The sequence below is a fragment of the Neopsephotus bourkii genome, unplaced genomic scaffold, assembly GCF_033783945.1.
Source record: "Neopsephotus bourkii isolate Nb327-2 ecotype Australia unplaced genomic scaffold, CSIRO-AGI_Nbou_v1 NB_1765, whole genome shotgun sequence".
Taxonomy (NCBI): Eukaryota; Metazoa; Chordata; class Aves; order Psittaciformes; family Psittacidae; genus Neopsephotus; species Neopsephotus bourkii.
This window is the reverse complement of record NW_026902239.1, coordinates 3,141,315-3,161,704: the sequence shown is the minus strand read 5'-3', so window position 1 is coordinate 3,161,704 and position 20,390 is coordinate 3,141,315. Positions and strand designations below refer to the sequence as shown.

At 39.9% G+C, this 20,390-nt stretch overlaps 1 long non-coding RNA gene across 1 annotated transcript in view; it reads left to right on the top strand.

Moving 5' to 3' along the window:
* LOC133225657 (uncharacterized) overlaps window positions 1-12,504 on the top strand; it is a 52,611-nt gene extending 40,107 nt beyond the window's left edge. Inside the window, exon 3 of the long non-coding RNA XR_009729227.1 lies at window positions 11,872-12,504. This is a non-coding gene — a long non-coding RNA (uncharacterized LOC133225657). The remainder of the gene's footprint in view (window positions 1-11,871) is intronic.
* Window positions 12,505-20,390: the final 7,886 nt, after the last annotated feature.

The following is a 20,390-nucleotide window of genomic DNA, read 5'->3' as shown; positions in this document are numbered from 1 at the left end:
CTCAGCCTTTCCTTCTTTTTTCTCTCACCTTACTTGCAATTATCTATCTCCTCACACTGCTCTCCTATGTTGTAGAGATGAGAGTTCCAGTTTTGTAGCTGGGCCTTAGCTCTTCCATTATTCTTCCAGAGGTGCTCTTTTAAAACATCAATAAAGTTTTAAAGGTTTAAAGACCAAACTTGAGAGGAAGATCTCATAAGGGTGCAAGAGATTTTGCTATTATCTGCTTTACCCCATTTTTTCTTCTTGAAATGTTTTTTCTGTTTGCAGCTTTGCTCCATGAAGAGCAGCCAGCAGCTCCTGGGGCCTGTTTATCCAGTCGCCCCTATTCTTACACATTTTGGGTGGAATAAAACAGACTCCAGATACCATCAGCTCCTGCTGTTGGGCAAAAGCTTGACTAATATTATTTTGATAAAAAATAAAAGCCACTTCTCCCCACGGGATTCTGTATTTATTTTATGCTTTTAAATTGAATAGAAAGAATCTATCATTTCATTTAGCATCTCCTCCTCCTAGCTGGTGTTTGGAAGACTGGAAAAGGTGGGGTGTACTGGAGAACCCCTGTATTTACATTGCCAATTCCCCATGCTTGTCTTCCCCCCTAAGCACACACAGGCAAGCAACAGCCTATCTGCAACTCTTTTACCACCGCAACTCTTTTACCACCGCGAGCAAATACAGCTTTTTGTTTAACTGTATAATTGCTCTCTTGGTGGGTTTATTTCTCCCCCTGTCTCAATTTGTTTTCTTAATAACTAAGATCAGTACATCTAAATGGTCCTTTTCTTTTGTCTTTTCATATTTTTTGTTTTTTAATTTTTAACAAGCACACTCGGTTTGTATCTTTAACAAGATACTTGTCTACAAATATTAATCATATTAAAACTAATTAAAAACTGAAAAGTTTCTGTGCATTCCAAGCACTGGGGGTAGGAGGGGGCGGGGAGGGCTTTGGTTTGAGCACTCGTTTCCTGAGTGCAAGTAAATGCCTGACACATGGACTTCGCTGAGTTCCAAAATGTAACAAAACAGTGCCTGCATATTTGGCAGGAACCACCACCAGTTCAGGTCAGTGTCTGTTTCAGCAAAAGATGAAGGTCTGCATGTTAACAGAGGAAAACGGGAGGAACAACATGTGACATTTTGTAATTGCAGCACTTCTGTTACCCAAGGAGCACCACTCTGCTCCCGCTCTGTAAACACTTCCTCCTATGCAACTGCCTTTGAACACATTTTTAAAGGGGGGAGGCAGAGGGAGGGGTGAGGAGGAGGTCAGGGCTTTCAAGCTGTTAGGATATGAATGAGCTATCTCGTATTCTCTCCCCCCCTCCCCTTTTATTTTCTTACTTCTTCTTTTTAAATGTTGGCTGCAATAAACGTTTTAAGGAGACACCAGTGAATCTGTGGCCAGAAGGATGTGCAAGCAGTGCTACAGGACACTGAACCCTACAACCAGTGGGAACCCAGAAAGGCAAAGGGGCAAGACTGCTGGAAAAAGGGCAAGTGATGGGCCTCTGCCCAACGCAAGGGGGACCAGCTGTGAAGGATGTGCAACCCCCTGAAGCCCCAGCACCTCATCTTGCTTCCACTTTGCTTCTCCATTAGCCTCTGCTGTGGGTCTTGGCCACTGGTCCCCAGTATCAGGGTGGGAGAACCTTCATCCACTCAGGGGCACAGCCTGACCCCAGTTAATATAGGACCAAACCCATCTTTTAAGCCTTTCCCTGTAAAAGCAAGAGTAGATCATGATGATTTAAAATACTGGTTTGGGCATAGTCTTCTTTCTTGAATTTTGGCACCTTAATCTGCCTTTGTTGTTGAGAAACTTGCTATTTCTTCAGAGATAGGGCTGGATCACTTGTTATTGTAACACTTATTGGTGATAAAGTTCAGTCTAAAAATTAAGCAGCTGCAATGTTGCAGCACAAATTAGTTTAATGTAAGCAGTCAGGAGCAGCTGTTTGGCTCGGGACTCCGGCTCCGCGGTGGGGGAAGGGCCCTGTGATGCTGACAGTGTTTTTTTCTCTACATAAACATTTTCGGCTGTTGCAGCTTTTGTGCCGATCATGTGACAGTGTCCCTAGGCAGATAATTTATTTCTGTAGCTTTCATGAGCAATCATTAACCTTCAGACACTGAGCTTGCTTTCTGCTTTGTGGCATTTGTTATTTTTTTTTGTATCCTAACTAGTTTAATTCACAGAGTGTCAGGAGAAAATTACAACCAATTTATAATAGACTGTAATGCATAATACTTATGTTTCTATTAAAACAGACCTTGCTTACAAGACTATTCTTATGGCTTAGCTTGTGTTCATGGATCAGAATAATTATTTTCAGTGATGTAAGTGCAGCTGTCATCATGATACTCCCATAGTGTCTTATTCTGAATGCAGAGCCCTTCAGAGTCCTGATTTGGGACCACCCTTTTGAATTCCCCCTTTGCCAGAGACACTGAAGAGTTTATTGAGATGCAACAGGCTTGGGAGAAAGGGTATAGCATTTATTCTGGCAATTGCTATTCTCCCACCATGACCAGCTGCTGAACAGGTATTGACCGCTGCAGAAAGTGCGTCTAGAAGAGAGGCGAGGCATTACTGATCACAATTACAGCTCAAATCTGCACTAACTTAGTCTGGGGTTTGAAAGCCGACTTAGCAGATAGGATTGGATCACAAAGCAGTTGAGAATGTTAGAAAAAGACTTTATTTTCATTCCTGTCCATTTTGTTACAGCAAGGGAAACAATAAATTAAGTGACTTTGTCAAGGTCACTGAAGAAATAAATGTCAAGATAGGAATTTCCCCTTCCCCGATCCTTTTCCCCAGGTTCTGTGCTTTTGTCTAGGGGAGGTGACAAAAGAGTGAAAAATACAGAGTCTTGGGCAAAAGAACTAAAAAGTAAGCAATCAAAAGGGGGAAGGAGAAATCATAAAAAGAGCTGAAAGCCTGGATGACTGCCGGCTTACTGTGAATATAATTTTCCTTCGGATCTGAATGTGATTTTTGCTTTTGTTCACTGCCTCCCTGCCCTATCTTAATTCCCTTTTCTAACTGGTCATTCACTAGCACTAGGAAGTTCATCTTTTTTGTAACAGAGAGCAAGATATTACATTCGTATATGCTTGTGAATAGGTGTAATCTAGACATACATATACCTTACTTTATTTTTCATACCTTGTGTCACCGTGGAATCAGACATTTATGATAGAAGTGCTACCAACATAATGTTGCAGATACAACGGACATGCCAGACACAGGGTGGATGGAAAGAGAGATGGAGAAATAAAAGATTTTTCCAATGCCCCAAGGAGGAAAAGAGGTATTATCATAATCTGGGCAATGGAAGAGTGGTAACATCCAGATAGCTCAACTATTGCTCTATCGGCTTAGGACTCAAAAGATACTTTGGCTATCCTGTAGTTGCTCATTAACGTATGAAAAGGGCATGTAAGTGAAAGAAGACCAAAACACACAATCTGAGACGCAACAACAGTGCTACATGCTGTATGATCTTGTAAAGTAGAAAAATGGGTGGACAGATTTAGCTGTCATTGTCAGGAAAAACATTTCCTTTCTGATTAGTTAAAAATAATAGTCTGAAATTGATAGTTTAGTGATGCTAGGTTTCTGTGTGGAAAGATGAATGAAAGAGCAGCTCACTGTCTGAAACCTTCATCTTTCAAAATGTTTAATGAAAATGAAAGCACAACATATGGTAAATGTGGACTGAAATCGGGGATGAAAAAGCAGAAGCCCGGGATGCTCACTGAAGGGCAAATGGGACTACAGAGGGACTTGGTGTTGTATTACATATAGAAGTGAGTAACATTTTTGGATGCATTAGAGTGATTTAGGAGACATCATCCCATTGACTTTTGACTAGAGTCAGGATATAACTGCCTAAGTCAATTCTGAAAATGGGAATTAGATTTCTAAGTCATTTTAAGGTGCTTTTGAAATTTTTATCCCTAATCTCAGGGTGATTAATTTGTAACAAGGTGATTAATTCGTATCTTTCTTGTCTTCAGAAGCCTGAATGACACATTTGATATGCACTCTAAAAGCACAGGTAATAGTCAGAGCGCTACCTCAGCTGCTTTAAAAGACAATTGATTAATTGAATTCATGCTTTTCTTCACATGTTTAAAGGATTCTGAAAGTAGTAATAGTGCTTTGGAGCTGCTTGGTTTGAATTGTCACTTCCATGCCCTTGCCTTCATTAGGATTTTCCTTCCCTGGCAAAAATTGTCCCTCTCCCTCCCCATTGCTAATAGCAATGCAGCCCCTCTGGTCACAGCAAAATCAGGAGGTCTAAGGTATTATTTGCTTTGCTGCGCAGAACCTCCTGTGAACTTGTCTCTAGTTGTCTGCACCAGCAACTACGGGTACTTTTGCTGGAGCTGGCCCACAGTTAGCAATGCTGGGAGAAAGGGCTGCTCAGACACAGTTAATAAGCCAAGCCTTTCTTATGGTAAATTCAAGCACCTAACCTGCTAGTTTGTCTGAATATAAAGTAAGACTGATCACTTTGGTATTTCACCAGATTTTGTTAGAATCTCGCTAAGAACTTACTGTAGTGTTTTATGAACTTAATTTTTTTTTTTTTGTTATTACTGTCTTGATCTACAGTTGAAAAGCTGGAACTGTAGTAGGACTTGTATAGATTTGGTCAAGACATTATATAAATCTATATATACTGCTGTCTTATGTCAGCAACGTTATTGCAAAGGTCAGTTTCCATTGCTCCTGTGAGCCTGTGTGTTTTAGGGTGTAACTGATGATACAAAATCCTTTCTGGAGTAAAATGAAGACTGCCAAGCCTATCTATGGGACTTCTTGAAAACATTAGTGCTTACCAAAAACAGCACACATCAGAAGCTCATCTAAATATTTGACTTGACTGTACTTTTGGAATTGAAGGATCACAACAACTTTACTCTTTCTTGCCCCCTGATACAGCCACAACCAAACAGGCTTCTTAAATTAATTTAGAAGGCAATGGTTGGTATTAACTTTACTGTTTGGAGCAAGGAAGCCTGTTTTGCTTGAATGTCTTCAAGGAGAGAAATAGAGTAGAGGGACTAAATGCAATACAGGTTTGATTTATGGACTAATATCTCCAACTTTTGACTGTGGAAATTATTTTTTGGAATGATTTGTTTCATGCAGTTTCAAAACAGTCTCCCTGAAGGCTACAGAGTCACCTAAGTTTTCTGTGTTGCAGGCTGGAGAGAATCATAGTCCCAGGGAGCCCTCACACGCCTTATGGTGTGTCAGCAGTCTTGACCACTACACATCTTTTGGTGTAAAGATCCCCAAAAATTCCTAAGGAAAACAAGGGACTTCTGAGTAATAGGGGAAACATGCTTCTAAGAACATCTTCTAAAGTTCCCTACCCTGATTCGCGGAAGAATAAGAGAAGGGTAAAGCTTCATCTCAGTCTGGGCTGTAGATCTGGGCTTTTCTTTCCTGGGTTCCTTGGCTGGAAAAAGGGCTGCAAATCATTTAGTGTTTGAGGAATGGAGTGTCTTGCATTGAGAGCAACCCTTGCAGGCACCTCTGGCTCAGGTTGTTGTTTGGGACATTCAGCACTAAGTTAATGAGTGACAGCTTTCCTGCTCAGCAGCCTGGAAATGTTGAGGGTATATCCAGAAGAACTAAAGGCTACCGTAAATTTTATCACTATCAGTCCTTTGAGCTTACTTTTTTAAAATATAAACTGATACCACATGAATGTGTATGTAACACTTAAATAGATTCTAAAGCAGAACCCAGACTGCCCGCAGTGCTCTCAGGAGAGAATGATAAAGCAGGTTGCTTCATGCAGTAACAGACAGAGCTCAGAAATGGTGACAAACACAAGGTAAGAACATATATGGAGCATAGTAAACCTGCTCTTTGAGGGCCTTGAACTGGTGAATTTCTTTCTCTTGCATTTTAAATTAGCAACCAATACCCCCGAAAAGCAAAACCACAATACAAAACCCTAACCCAAAACCCTGCAGAGGAAACAAAACCACAAGAACATTTTTCACACTAGCTAATTTCAAGGGACTGGCATATGCACAAGAAGGCTTGACAGTTCACAGGTGCCATTGATTGGTATCAAGGAATCAATACAGGTGAATTATACTATTCTCCAGAATGCAGATGCATTGGGCTTTCTTGTGATGTACAACACACGTTTTAACATAGTTTTAAACATTTATTTTCAATTTGATTTTTTACCTCCTGTAATCCACTTATTCTTTCTGCCATTCAGCTGACTAGATCCAGAGACTTCACACTGAAGTAATCTCTCATCCCAGAATGTGTATGATGCAGGGTAAGCCAAGCAGATGGAAATTATTTTCACAAGAGCAAGGGACACTTGGGTAGAACAAGCTTGCTGTTTGCAAATCAGAAAATATTTCACTTGTCTGAGAAAAGAAGGGAGGAGTTGCACAGAAACAGGAAGCAAAGATCTAGAATCATAGAATCAACTAAGTTGGAAAAGACCTTTAGGATCATCAAGTCCAAACTTTACGCTGGCACTGCCAAGTCCACTACTAAACAATGACACTTTAGGGCCTCATCTACATCTATGAATGAATTTTTGACACAGTTATTCTCCCCTGAAAATTAGCAAAATGGAAAAAGCAACGGCTTGCTAAAAAGAAGCATTAGCTCTTCTGTGTGAGTTTTAGTTTCTCTTTAGGGTACCTGGCCACAGGTTTAGGAGTCTGGCTACAGGTCAGTATATTTTGTCCTTTTATTTTCCCTCTTGAGAAAAGTTGTCAACTTGAAAAAAGGTGGTATGTTGAGACCAACGTCATTTTATGGAGAATGTGTTTCAAACAAAAGGATAACTGTCTTGGAGAACCAACAGGAAATATATGATTACAATTTGATTAGTTCAATTTAAGGTTAATATAAGCTTCTGAAATGCATTTGTTCATTTGTTTACTGGCAGTTTGGTTCCATTTTCTCCCTGTTTGACATTGGCTGGAAGACTGTTGTGCTTTTTTTCATGGGTTTTCCTCCCTGTTTACTGGAAAAAAAAATAAATCAATAAAACTTTCACTTTCTTTACAGGGGATTAAATGTTAAAGTTCTTAGAAACTTGAGAATGGGTGAAAAGAAAGAGAAGCAATATGCATAATACTAGTTAATATTACTTACACATCTTTCACTGTTTTCTCTTACTATACAGTAGGATTTCTACCTCACACCATTACTGATAATATTTAATTGACTCTTCTTACAACTGACTTCTCCAGGAGGCAGTGAAATACCCAAAGTATGGATAAATGGAGAAAATTTCCCAGAATCTCCCAATTAGAGAAAATTTCAGAGGGAGATATACATAGAGCATGATTTCGACTTAAGTGTTACATACCCTGCTGTGACCTTCTGCATAGAGGACATATTCACCCTTAGCTATCATAACCATCTGAGCAAACTTATGTCTGGTACTGGTCCTGTAGTAAACAAAAATACATGCCTTTCCTTTAAACATGAACTACTATGGGATCTGCAGCTCCAGCACGTCAGTTCAGTTTTCTTGAAAGGGAAGAATCTGGTGTCTGTAAGCTGCTTTCTGAGTGCTTTTTAAGTGGATTTGAGAAGCAGCCATATACTTGGGGGGACAAAAAATTGGTTGAAGACAAAAATTGATCTTCAGATTTCCCATTCAGAATTTAAACAGCAATTCTCTTTGTTTGTATGCTCAATATGTAGTAAAAATAGGACCTATTATAACCAATCTCTACTCTGAGTTTCTTCACTGAAGCTCAGATTTAGCCCAGTATCTGGGCTGAAAGAAATACGGACATGAGAAAAAATGATGGAATTTGATGTAATGTAGAAATGATACAACCAGGTATAACTAGAAGTAACAGAGTGAAAGTGAACAAAGAAAAATCCGTGCTGATAATGAGAAAAAAATTTCTAGCAGTGAGATCTGTTAATCTGCTGAACGCTTTCCCAAGGGAATGAGTTGAACCCTCATTGCTTTAGCTATTTTTAAAATGAACAAAACAGTCAAGATCCTTGTAGGAAGACTCTTAATTAACAAGAAGATGGAAAAAATGACCTAATGGGTCTTTTTTTTCTCATCTCCACTATTCATGACTATTATTGTAGGCAAAACCAGGTTTAGCAATAAAATTATGGATTTCCAATTTTCACAGCAATTTTGTAGCACTTTTATTTCATAATAATAGCAGTACTTTCCCACTCTTCATTTCCGTCTGTAAACTTTTGTAACTCACTTTTCTCTCAAAGAAAGAGGGCCATTTTATAGGCCTCTGACTGAGTAGAGCCATCAGGTAGCACAATTTACTACAAGTAATACTACTTGTAAGTATAAGGTAAATATTTGGACCTTGTGTATCCTGATTTTCATCAAAAAATCTTCAGTCAGACCTAAGGGCTAGGGCAATAATACTGGACAAAATGTCATTGCCTGTATCTGTGGGTCATCTTGCAAAAATAAGGAGCTGTGACATAATACAGTGAAGTCTTGTGCTCATGTTGATGTCTACAAACATAAACTATGAAGGCATGAGTTGCAGTGCATCTTTGTGGTCAGTATTTAGGGCTTTTTGTACAATTTCAATGCTTTTCTTCTTTCCACAGAAACTAGTCTTTGACATGGTGTGTATTCACACTAGTAAGATGTCTGGGCAAAAGTGACTCCTGCTCCTCTGGCCAGGCATCTTTGGTACCTGCCATCCACATTTGCTACTGTCCTGCATCCACTCCTTTCTTCCCAGAAAGCCCCCATTGACTTGGATGGTGAACTGGCTCAGGCAACTGATAACTGATCAAAAATATGAAATACTGCAAGAAGAGCAGCAATGGCACATGGCCCTTTATGGGCCTGATTCTCAGCAGCTGGTTTTTAAGAAGATAGTGACATGAGTTTACATGGTTAATACTGATGTAAAACTGAATTAATGCTGTGATGACACAAGTCCTATTTCTTTGAAGTGCTGTCCAAATATTTATCAATCACTCTTCCACATATCCAGCAAGCTATGCAACTTCGTTTCTGCTTTCTTTATCAGAAAACAGATTGGTTGAGGTAAAATGCAGGAAGTTCTGATTATTTTGTTACAGTTATACAGCAAGTATAGACGAAGGGTGTTGAAGCCAGTACTACAAAAACAACCACAGATAAATTTGTGAGTGGTACGAGAAAGATGACTAGCGTATAAAATGGAGAGAGACATGATGCTAATGTATATTTATTAGTGATTTATTGAGATGAATGTTCATCCCAAGAGTTAATCCAGAAATATCCAAACCACTATAATTATCCTTGCACAAAGGCTCTCTATTATTTTCCTGTTAAATAACAAAGCCTTTTTCATTACCTAGGACTGACATAAATTCAGCTGTAGTGTTAGGTAGTCAGCGAACAAGCTTCTCCTGTTTGTCAGAGATGGGATATCATGGGATGAAGCCCTCCCCAAAGCCATAGCAGAATAGAAATGGGATGGCCAAACTTTTCTTTGAATAAAAATTACTATCATTGCTAACACGCCAAGTTTCCTGTATCACAGATAGCTGATATCTTATGGACACTGCAAAAAGCACAAACTCCTATCACACAGAGAAAGGAAAAAGTAAAAGTACCAGCCACATGAATGTAATGTATTAAAATTGGGAAAGACTCCAAAATCTGTAGTAGCTCTCTAATCTGTGACACAAGAACAAGGATTTTCATTGTGCTTTGCATTCCACATATGCCTTTGCCTTTGAGCTCTTATGCAATTGGTGATGCAGTAAAACCATTGTATTCATAATGATTTCAAAGATGTGGATGCTTCCAGGGTTTGACCTATTTTACTGCTCATGCATTATACACTGGGTAAAGATATTCTTCTAAGTCAGAGTCATTAGTACTTAAAATGTGTCCGTCTACTGCTGCCCATTTTTTCTGCAAGATTGCTGATTTTTTACAATTCTAAATCAATTATGCTTTATTAAATCATTTATGTTTATATGAATCAAAAAACTGCCCATACATATTTTATGACAGAGCTTAGCCTATAAAGGTAACGTAATGGGTTGCAACTGTTATTATCCCATAACAAATACTTCCTCTGCTAAGGGTTTCTTAACTAAAGTTTAGATATTCTTTTTCATTATATGCTGGTTTTTTTACTTTAAAGATATAAAAACATACCTGTGGTCATTACCTCCAGACCAACAATACAACTCAGTTTTTTTGGAGGCCCAGATTCAGCAAAATAATACTATGCTTTGCTTTAAGTGGGATGAAGTCTTTTCTAGTTAAGTATGCTTGAGACCTACAGAACTCAAACTTTCATCTGCTACAGTAAGGTACAAACATCTTCTTGAACATCAGTGTAATGCTTCAGGAACTTTCCATGAGCCAGGCTGGAAATTTTGTGTGCTGTGGTCATCATTGCAAGGACAAACCACCCTGCTTATTTTTGAAATCTACTAAACTGCATTAAATCATTTAAGGAATTAACATCTGATCCCCAAACAGAGTACTTCAGAGCTCATTTTCTTTAGATCCCCATAGCCATCCTGCCTGATACTGCCAGCAAACTTGAATTGTGAAGAGAGAACGGATTTCTCCAGACTCTAGCATAGGTTAACATAGTAAGAACAGGACAGGACAAATGTATTCTGCTCACTGCTGAAGTGTTACCATCGGTAAGACATACAGCATGTATGCAAGATGCTGAGAGTAGGCTCACACCAAAAGTTTGCTTGCAGTGGTGGGGGAAGCTAGTGAATACCACCCTTTCCCTCTCCCTCCTCCACAGAGGTCTTGTTTTCTGTGGGTCAGTTTTTTCCTTACTCCACAAAAATGGATTGATCTCCCTGAAGCAGTTGCAGAGGAAAAGCTTGGGCATATGGTCACAAAATCTTCCCTCTGCACCAGCTGCACCAGTAGTACTGGGGCACAGATCTTCCCTTTACCTACTGGGGAGAGAGAGGTTCTTCACCATCATGTTACTCCTCTTGTCTCGTCTGAATTTTTTGACACCATTAGGAGGAGATGCCAGTGCACTGCTGAAGACCATACACTGATCACTTCAGCATTAGGTGACCCAGGGCAAAGACCAGACCTGCTCCTGGGGGTGAATTCAGGGCAGAACTGAGGATTTCCCCGCTTCCCTGTTCTAGTCTTACACCCTGGTTCTGGGCTGAGGTGGATGGTGTTTCTCTGGCTGTCTCTGTGCTCCTGAGTGTTTTAGGGCCAACGTGTGGTCTCTAATGAGAAGTTAAATGAAACCTTTGCTGTTTCTGTGACCTCCACAAATAGTAGGAAGGTGAAAACAGAGGCAAGAGTCAATCAGTCAGTGATTACATTAAAGAAAATGGCTCTCTGTGGAAAGCATTAAAAAGAAAACAGACTGGGTGCTGGGACTGAAAAAAGGAAAACAAGGTTGGTGGGGTTTGGAGGTCTTTTACTTTATTTTGATCCTTTCATAGTGTATTTTAAATTCATAAATAATGGAATAAAAAAGACCCCAACAAAACTCAGCTAAATGATCTTGAGCCCTCAAGCCTCAATCAAAAAATAAACACTATAATACTTTCAAAAGGAATTAGTAATGCACAGTTATAGCATTCTATGTTTAAAAATAAAGCTGTTGAATAAATGAACAATACCATGGCTGAAAAGTATTTCAGCTGAAGAGTGAAATCCCTGCAGAGAGTGATCTGTGAGATTCTGCAGGAAATCTGCATTACAATGCACCATTTCCATTTCCAGGGAGGGACTCACAGAAGGACACATGGAGGAGAAAAAAGAAATGAAAAAGCCCCAGTCCTTTATGCCTAGGTGGTAGGGGGCCTTGGCCCATCATTTTTATGCTAAACAGTTACTTTTTCTACAGGTACCTAACTAAAATGAATATTTTTGAAGGAATAGTGAATGTGAAAAAGGCTAACTGAATTGGCTCTTTGGTTAAAGAAAACTGTCTCCATAGCTCACCTTCAGGCAGCAGACCCACATTTACCTCTGCCTTGCTGCAAATGAAGTAAGGAGTGTGGCTGAATGAGGTAAGCACTGGACTACTGTGTTGCTCCTTGTCTTTTGCTCCTCCATCCCAACTACTCCACCTCTTGTTACTAACTAAATGTCTTTGCATTGGAGGAAAAGTTCCAAGATAGACTGCCAGCCCACCAGGCAACCAGCTCAGGTGGGATGTGGGAGGCCAGGGTCCTAAGGCTGCTCCAGTGACAGTCTCGTGTAGCTGTTCTTCAGTGCAGGGGCTATGATTAGCCTCGCCTAGGCTTGAGCCTTCTGGCAGTGGTTTAGCAGCTGGACAATGGCCATCCAGGGACTTGGCTACACAAAGTAGTATGTCCTGGCTGACTGCCCCTATCTGAAGGCTAGTGTGGAACAGGCCAGCCTTGCTTGTGTATGGAAAAACTTACACAGGGCTGGTTTCCTTTTGCTGCAGAGTGGGAAAATTTGTGGAATCTTAGTTAAATTTGTGGGATAGGAAAAAGGGAAAGCCAGCAAGTGGAAGAAAAAGGAATAAAATTCCTGGCTTCTAGTCCCCAGGTTATTAAGCCATCCATAGCAGAATGTGACTAGGTCACTGGCATGAGGATGTTCATGCGGTTACATTACTGAAGAGTACCACTAAACATAAAGTGTTGTGTGCCCTATGCACAGCATGCATAGAAAATGTTTTGGCACATGGAATGAATGGGCCCATAAGCTGCAAAAATGTATTTGTTGCAGTCTCTACCATAACTAATACACTGGGCTACCACCCTGTTATAGCAGTTGAAGACAATCTTGAAGACAGGTAGGTGCTATGTTTCTGCTTCCTTAGCATATCATTACACAGAGAGTGTCTTTTGCTATTTAAAGGAATAAAACCACAAAGCAATGCGCATCTGGTTATTTCTGCTAATCAGAAGCTTACAGTGATCCCAAATAGACACAAAATTTACCCATAACCTCTACTGGAAAGTACTGAAGGTCAGTCATAAGCGTTTCCTATGTTTTCCTCTTAGAGTGCCATCTTTTATGGCAAATATATATATATGCTTATAATTCATTGTGGCTGTGCATAATGCCAAATTAGCAATATAATAATTTGAAATTTCTGCATTTGCACAAACACAAATACCTGCCTTCTTACATGGATTTATTCACATATACATGTGAAGCCTGTTGCATGTTCTTATGTATGTGTATGTCTATGAATCTGTGTGTTTATGTTTATGTAAGCATGTGTATGGCAAACTTTTCAAATATGTGTGTATGTGAGAAGGCAGATTTAAAAGCATACCTTACATGGTATAAAATATACTGCTACATAAATCACAGAAAGAATTCCATCTCTAAATTAAAGTACACTCCAGAAAGAGCAATTATTGCCTCTAAGATGTTTCTGTTAAATTCATGAGACACCATACAATTTTATTCATGTTATCATCTATGGTTGCCTGAAAGTGTAAAAAAAATCTTAGCCACTAGCCGGCAAATGTGCAAAATACTGTCAAAGGAGTGGTAAAGGTCACTTCTATTGCCTGCCTTTTTATGAGTTTCATTTTTGTCTTCTTTTTTCTCACTGCAGTTTGTTTGTGTACATTGCTAAACTTTAATGGAAGAAAATATGAGGGGGCAAAATAAATATAAAGAAACAGAGTGCTGTTCAACAGTGCTGAGCTGGTGTTTCCATGAATGCTGTTAGACTCGTGTTTAGAATAAAAATTCAGAAGGTCCACAAACAGAAGGCTGCAGCAGTGCTTTTCTTCTTTTCTCTCTCTTTTACATTTCATGCATTTTAAAATTAACATTTATTTCTGTGTAGTTAGATAAATATTTTATTGCTAAGCACAGCAGTACTGATTCTGTGAGCCACAGAAAGGAGAGGCTACGAAACCTTAGTGTATTTTCTTTGGTACTGTAGATAGCCCATTGCTCTGTGCATGGAATTTTGTTTGTGCAAGTTCAGATTCCAAACTTGCTTGCTTAACCCCTTTAAAAATAGGAACTGATTAGGGTTTAACCCAGCAATAACATTTCCATATGCACATGCCTGCCATCAGGCATTGAAGCCCCAGTTGAGGTCCTTAGGAAAAAGGCGTCATTTTCTAGAGGTTGCAGGAAGCATTTGCAGTTATTAATGAATTCAGTTGTATCAGCATGTCCTTTGTATTGCTGAGAAGGAGAAGCCCTTAACTCTGGCTAATCAGTTGAAATATTATCTTGATCTTCTCAGTAAAGTGCCTTAAATTCAGATGAGCTTTTCTTGCCCAGTATCAGCCTTAGCAAAGTGTATAAATAAATGCCAAGACTGAAGATAATCTGATACTTAAGTGCTTTGCTGTATCAGGGCACATCTTAAGTATTTCCTCAAGTCAGGCCCTAATTATCTGTTACACGTCTTGAAATGGTGCTTTGACAATGGTGAAAAGCTATTTCATAACCATTTCTACAGATACTTCTTTAATTTTTTGTTGTAAGTTTGCTTCTTAATGCATCACTCTTTCAAGAAGTGAAAAAAAAATCCACGTGAAGTATGAGCACAGTCCCCAAAGGAACAGTTTATTCTTTGAGATAAGAAAAAACATAAGTTGACCTCTATTAAAAAAAGTGTTCCTGTTTCTGCACAAAATAGTATTCAGTAGGTGATGGCACAGGTTTTTCAATCCTCACAAGAGCCTGCACAATTGCAAACCTATAAAAGTGAAAAATGGTGGAGAAACAGTGACATTACAGTTAGCTACTGCACCTCCTGTGCAGATGCAGAGATAGCAGCTAGCAAAGGTAGTGCAAAAACTGGGCAAGCCTTTCCCACCTGCAGACATGGCACTGCTGATGGAAGTACTCTCAGAGGTTACTGCCAAAGAGGGGTGAAACAGTAGCTGAAACAAAGGTGTCCATGTTACTGGACAGTGCTTGAGTGCCAGGCAGTCTCAGCTGTACTGCCAGGACCAGAGTAAAGCCACAAAACAAGGTGTTGTATATAAATATTTCCATTGAGAAGACAGAAATTCCTGAAATCTCCTTATGTTGAACAGTCTGAGGAGGCTTCCAGCACAATTTTTCAGATTAAAAAGTTGAAACTTCGTGAGTTTTTAGATGCTTAAAACATCTGAAAACTGTTAGTCCAGTTTTTAGATGGACTGACACTAGGATTGCTAGGGTGATGTTACAGAAAAGAACACACTGAAAACTCCAATCTAGCAATGTAAATAGTTTGTCTAGTAGCAACAGTTTATTTCAAGATGTTTTAATATTTATTCCACCTATGGAAAAGGTTAGATCCAGGCAAGGAACATTTTCACTGCCCTATGAAAGTGTTTATGGTTGCAACTGTTTTTCCCATTGGAATGAACCCAGCATTCTTTTAAAGTTTTTCTGAGAGAAAACACATCACTGAATGGTTAAGGTCCTGCTTGCAGTGAATTAAGCCAGGGACCTTACACATCTCAAAGTATGGATTATTTGGGCTGGAATTTGTATATTCAAATTCTGGACAATCTATTTACGAACCTGCAGAACTGATGTTTTCTGTTGACAGGGATTTTATGATTGAAAAGACAGGGAGACAATTATACCTCACTGAAAAATCACTGTTTGCAACTAAGGTCCCAAAATGGGTTGAATCCTTTTAGCAGAGACTACCTTATGGCTTTACTACCCACTTACCTAGCCAATAAATATGCCTGACACATTTCATCACTAACTTAGAATTAATGTATCAGAAAATCCATGTTTGATTTCATCTTATCCTGGACTGATATTAGCCCTAATTTTTGGCATGAACTGAGCTCCAAATTCCTTAAATTAGCATTGGCTTCTGACTCAGACACTTGTACCTTCTCCCTGATCCACAAACACTGGACTAGGCCAGATAGCTCTCCTTCCTAAGATAGCTCCCCTTCCTAAGATAGCTCCCCTTCCTAAGATAGCTCCCCTTCCTACCGATACATCTATAAGCATGCATTTAAAAATATAATCTCCCTGTTTGCCCCCCAGTGAAACAGTTTCATCAGTCTAAATTTCTCAGGCCTTTTTGAAAGGGATTTTCCTTTAACTGTGACTTGTGCAAGCAACTACATGCATCATTTCTGTTTGGTAAACAGTAAAAATAATGTTAAAATTAAAACATTCCTTTTGTCAACATATGTAGCTGGAATGCTGAAGGCTGTTCTGCTAGTAGGGAGAGATCTTGCACACATTTATTTATCTGGTTAAACTTTGCGGCTCATCTTTAAAGCCAGCAACTTCTCAACCCCAAGCAGCAGAGCACAAGTAAAGGCAGATGGCCGAATGAAGCAGAAAAACTGACTATAAAAAGCTCAGCCTTCCAATAACGCTGCTGCCTCCCAATTTTTTCATACAAATCTCTCCATTTTGCCTTCCAGAAACTCACAATTAAAATTCTGTTCTGCCTGTCTAATCAAGACAGCAAATCTATTGAATTGCATAATGCTGGGGATAATCAAGGAAGGATGTGACATGAATCCATTTTTCTTTACAGGTAGAAAATGAAATATTATCTCTCCTCCCCTGAAAACAGATGGGTGGCTGAGGATATTGTATTTGGCCTATCTTCTCCCTCTTGTTCCTCTCTACCTTTGGCACCAGCTGTTCACTGCTGAGTAGATCTGCTGGCATCAGAGCAAACAGGTTATGACATTTCAGTGGTGATAGTGTCTTACTGGTGTGGGAGAGGCAGTGCATGAAGCTCTGGATGCAAGTGGATTTAATTGGCAATGTTAATCTCCTCACTGCCCACCCCTTTACCAAAGGTAATTCTTCCAGTAGCTGAGAGAACTGAGTAAAAAGAGTATGTGCTCCCTAGTTGATGTAGCTAAGCCCTATTTACTAATGAATATTGAAATTCCTTCTGCATCTCCTCTGTTTCATGTTTACATCCTTCAGGGCTGGTCTAGGTAGGATTTGATCCTTCAGTCTGTGGGTTCTCAGACTTAACTAAGGGACCAAATGCAACCCTGGAGCAAGGGCATGTTGCTTCTATTCAGCTGTTTTAAGAGGAGCTTTGTGGCCTTACCTCATGATTGAAATGATCACGTAGCTTCCTATCCACCAATAAATTTTTGTGCATCAGGTGAACAGGCAGACTACTTTTGCGTAAAGTCAGAGAGAGAATCAACCCAACTGGGGTGAACTGGTTTGTAACCCAATCATGCTTAATTTGGTTACAGGAAAAATAAGGCCCTTGGAGTTTCAACCTTGTTTCTGAGCAACATCAGGAATCTGATTTGTGCTGATCTCATAATCGGGTGCAGACAACAAGGAAAACAAGTCCTTGCAGTGGTTTCTTTACTGAGCCTAACAAACCACATCTGATAAGCTATATAATTTGCTACAGCAATTTGTGCCAAAAATAAAAGGCACAGTCCTACAGTGCAGCACGTTTCTGAGAAAAACAGAACCCCACCCCTTTGTAGCATCTTTCTCTTGCTTTTGCTTGCTCAGTGAGACTGAGCTGATGCCTTCCATCGTGGCTGACTGACTCTGCGCTGATGTTGGGGTACATTCCCTGCCCTGCTCCCCAAACTGCGTTTGTGTCCCCTACAGCTGAAGAGGATGATGCAAGGCAATGACACTGGCAGGGTAGGAAATGATGACAGTACCATGATGACTTAAGCAGTAAAGACTCTTTCTTGGCTGAGTGGCCCTGACTGGAGGGAAGGAGGCTGAAGTTCGAAGTCATCAAGTAATAAGCTACATAGCTTTCTCTAAAAAACCTGGGGTTTTATTGTTGTTGTTGATTTGACAGAGTTATTCTAAACTTGTAAGAAATGTGTCTCTTTTTAGTACAGTGACCAGAAAAGGAACTAGCTCTTCATGGTGTTTCACATATCAGGCCCCCAGTGGAGTAAAAATTCTTGTGCTTTTTTGGGGTTATTTTATTTTTTTTTATTTTTTTTTTTTTTTGTCCTGCTGCTTGCAAAGAGAACGGGGAAGGAATAAAGCAAACAACACAAAGTTCTGAGGAATGCAGGCTCTCAGCTATGCTGCGAAATGTGAATCACTGCAGCATGTTTTCTAATTTGGATTTTGCCAAGGTTACCTTAAAAACCTTAATGCTTTTTGCAGTGTTTACAGCAAAAACTGCAGATGTGCTTCTTGGATATTAAAGGGAAAGCGTATGAAAGGGAGGTGGGCTAAGAGGAAAGGAGAACGAAAGGTCAATGATTTTAATTCTACCTGAATGAATTCCGAAGTTTGAACGGATGTATTTGCTTGAAAGGTCATGCTATGGAAGGTGAGCACCCTGAAAGCAGTGTGTTCGGAGTTGTACAGTGGAATAAACAAAAAGGTAACTTGCTGGGATGTTTGTGTGTCAAAGGTGACAAAACCCTGCCTTTCTTTTCAAAGCCTCTCAGCCCTCTGCAAACTCACTGGGAATAGGGCTGGAGTTTAAAGGCAGCAGACCAGCATTTGCTTTAACTCCTCAGATAAAAGCCTGATCCAGAAGCCAACAAGATTTCACTTTTTACTGGAAGTAACTAAAGGAGAGAGCAGCGGGCTTCATGATAGAGGAATACTTGGAACTTTTAGTGCTTGTGCTTGAGCTCACACTATGTTCCCTTGAACATAAAAGCCCTATGAAAACAAGTGCTGGGCACAAAGATCTTCAACAGCGGCTTTAGTTTATGCAGCATTATGAAAATCCTACTGATAGTAATTTTGAGGCCAAATATATCACACATTGGTCCTTTGCTTGCACAGCACCTAGTACAATGGTTTCCTAGTTTGTGACTAATGCCTACAAGCACTACTACCAGCAAACAGTGAATACTGGTAATGTTAGCTGTTCTTCAGCTAAAGTTACCTGGAAGGAAATGAGACCCTTCACAGTTTCAAGAAAGTCTTTTTTAACACCCACCCCTCCCCTCTGCCTCCTGGCCAATTCTTGCTTGGTGCATTAATGCATTTCAATTTTATAGCACTACCAGAAGGAAGGAATGAAAGTTCTTACAGGTGAAGACAACTGAGGTGCGTGACAGAATAAGTGACTTACGCAAGGTCATGCAGGAAATCTGACACTGCACTAAGAACTGAGCATAAGTTCCTTGAATTTTAGTCAAGCTCTTTCTCCATCTACCTGTCCTCCTGCCTGCTTGCCTAAGCCAAATAAACAAAGCAGCTGCACACATGCACACACACGTGTACAGACATGTGCACACATTACAAGACACTATGGCCACAAACTCATATGTTTGGAAGCAGAATGCAAAACATCCTCGCACATTTTTGGTTTTAGCAACCATGTCTGTGTGAATTTTGATGGATGGTGCTTATAAAATTGCAGGCCATTGAACAAATGGAAAGTGCAATCTTGGAAAGGATTTTCATCTGGCAACATTTTGGTATAATATGGTTCATCCCAGCAATAAAACACACCGGGTTTTAAGTTCCTTCCCCTGAGTGCCTGTGCGCAAGGGCTTTCAAAGGAATTGTCACTAGACTTGTTTAACATGAGAAACAGCTGATTTAGCCCTTGCTGCATTGTCAGAAATCTTACTTGAGGCTGAAAAGTAGCATTGTTAGCCTGAACCATTACAGTCGGGCAGGCACAAGGAATGGCAAACAGGATTGTATAATGGTGTCAGCAGCTTTAGGAGTAGCTGGTGCTCTTTAATGCTACAGCGAGTTTGTCTCTGTGATTAGGCTCTACTCCTGTATCCCTGCTAACAGTTGAAATTTTGTGTCTGCCTTAAATGAGAACAGGACCAGGCCTTAAAGAAAGGGGCTCTTATTTTTTGCAAAGCTGTACTCAATGAGCATGTTTTGGAAATACATCAGCATGACCTTTCAGCAATGTGCCAAAAAATGGGAAAAAAGGGAAAGACTTTGGGAACTGCCAACCAGGAAGCATTGTTTTGTTTGTTTAAAAAAGAAAACCAGAAACCCGTCCAAGAATTTTTGTGTAAGTTAGAGGCTAAGTCACTCTTCTTTATAATCACTCTTCTTTTTCTGGATACTGTATTTTCAGTGAGGGTAGATAAAATCTGGCAACACACTCATTGGCTCTGTGCTTGGATTCAGTCCCCTTGATGCTCATCTGCCTCCATAAACTTTCATCTCCTAAATCCAAAGCAAGTTCACCCAGGAAAAGAAAAAGAAAGAGGAAAGGGGGATGGGGAGAAGGCTGGCAAACTGCACAATAAAAATCCACATTGCAGCTTCTGCCATTTCTCAATGAAGAAAACATTAGCAATGGCCAAGAAGTGCAATAAAATGCCATAAATCACCCAGCTTTTATTTCCTGTATGGGAACCCTCCATACAGATGAAGTTCTGGCAATTTCTAGATACACACAGGTTTTGCAAGTGTGATTATTTCATCAGGTTGTGTTGCGCTGAGTGCTCTCATAACACTCGCAGAAAGTAAATTGAATAAAGACCA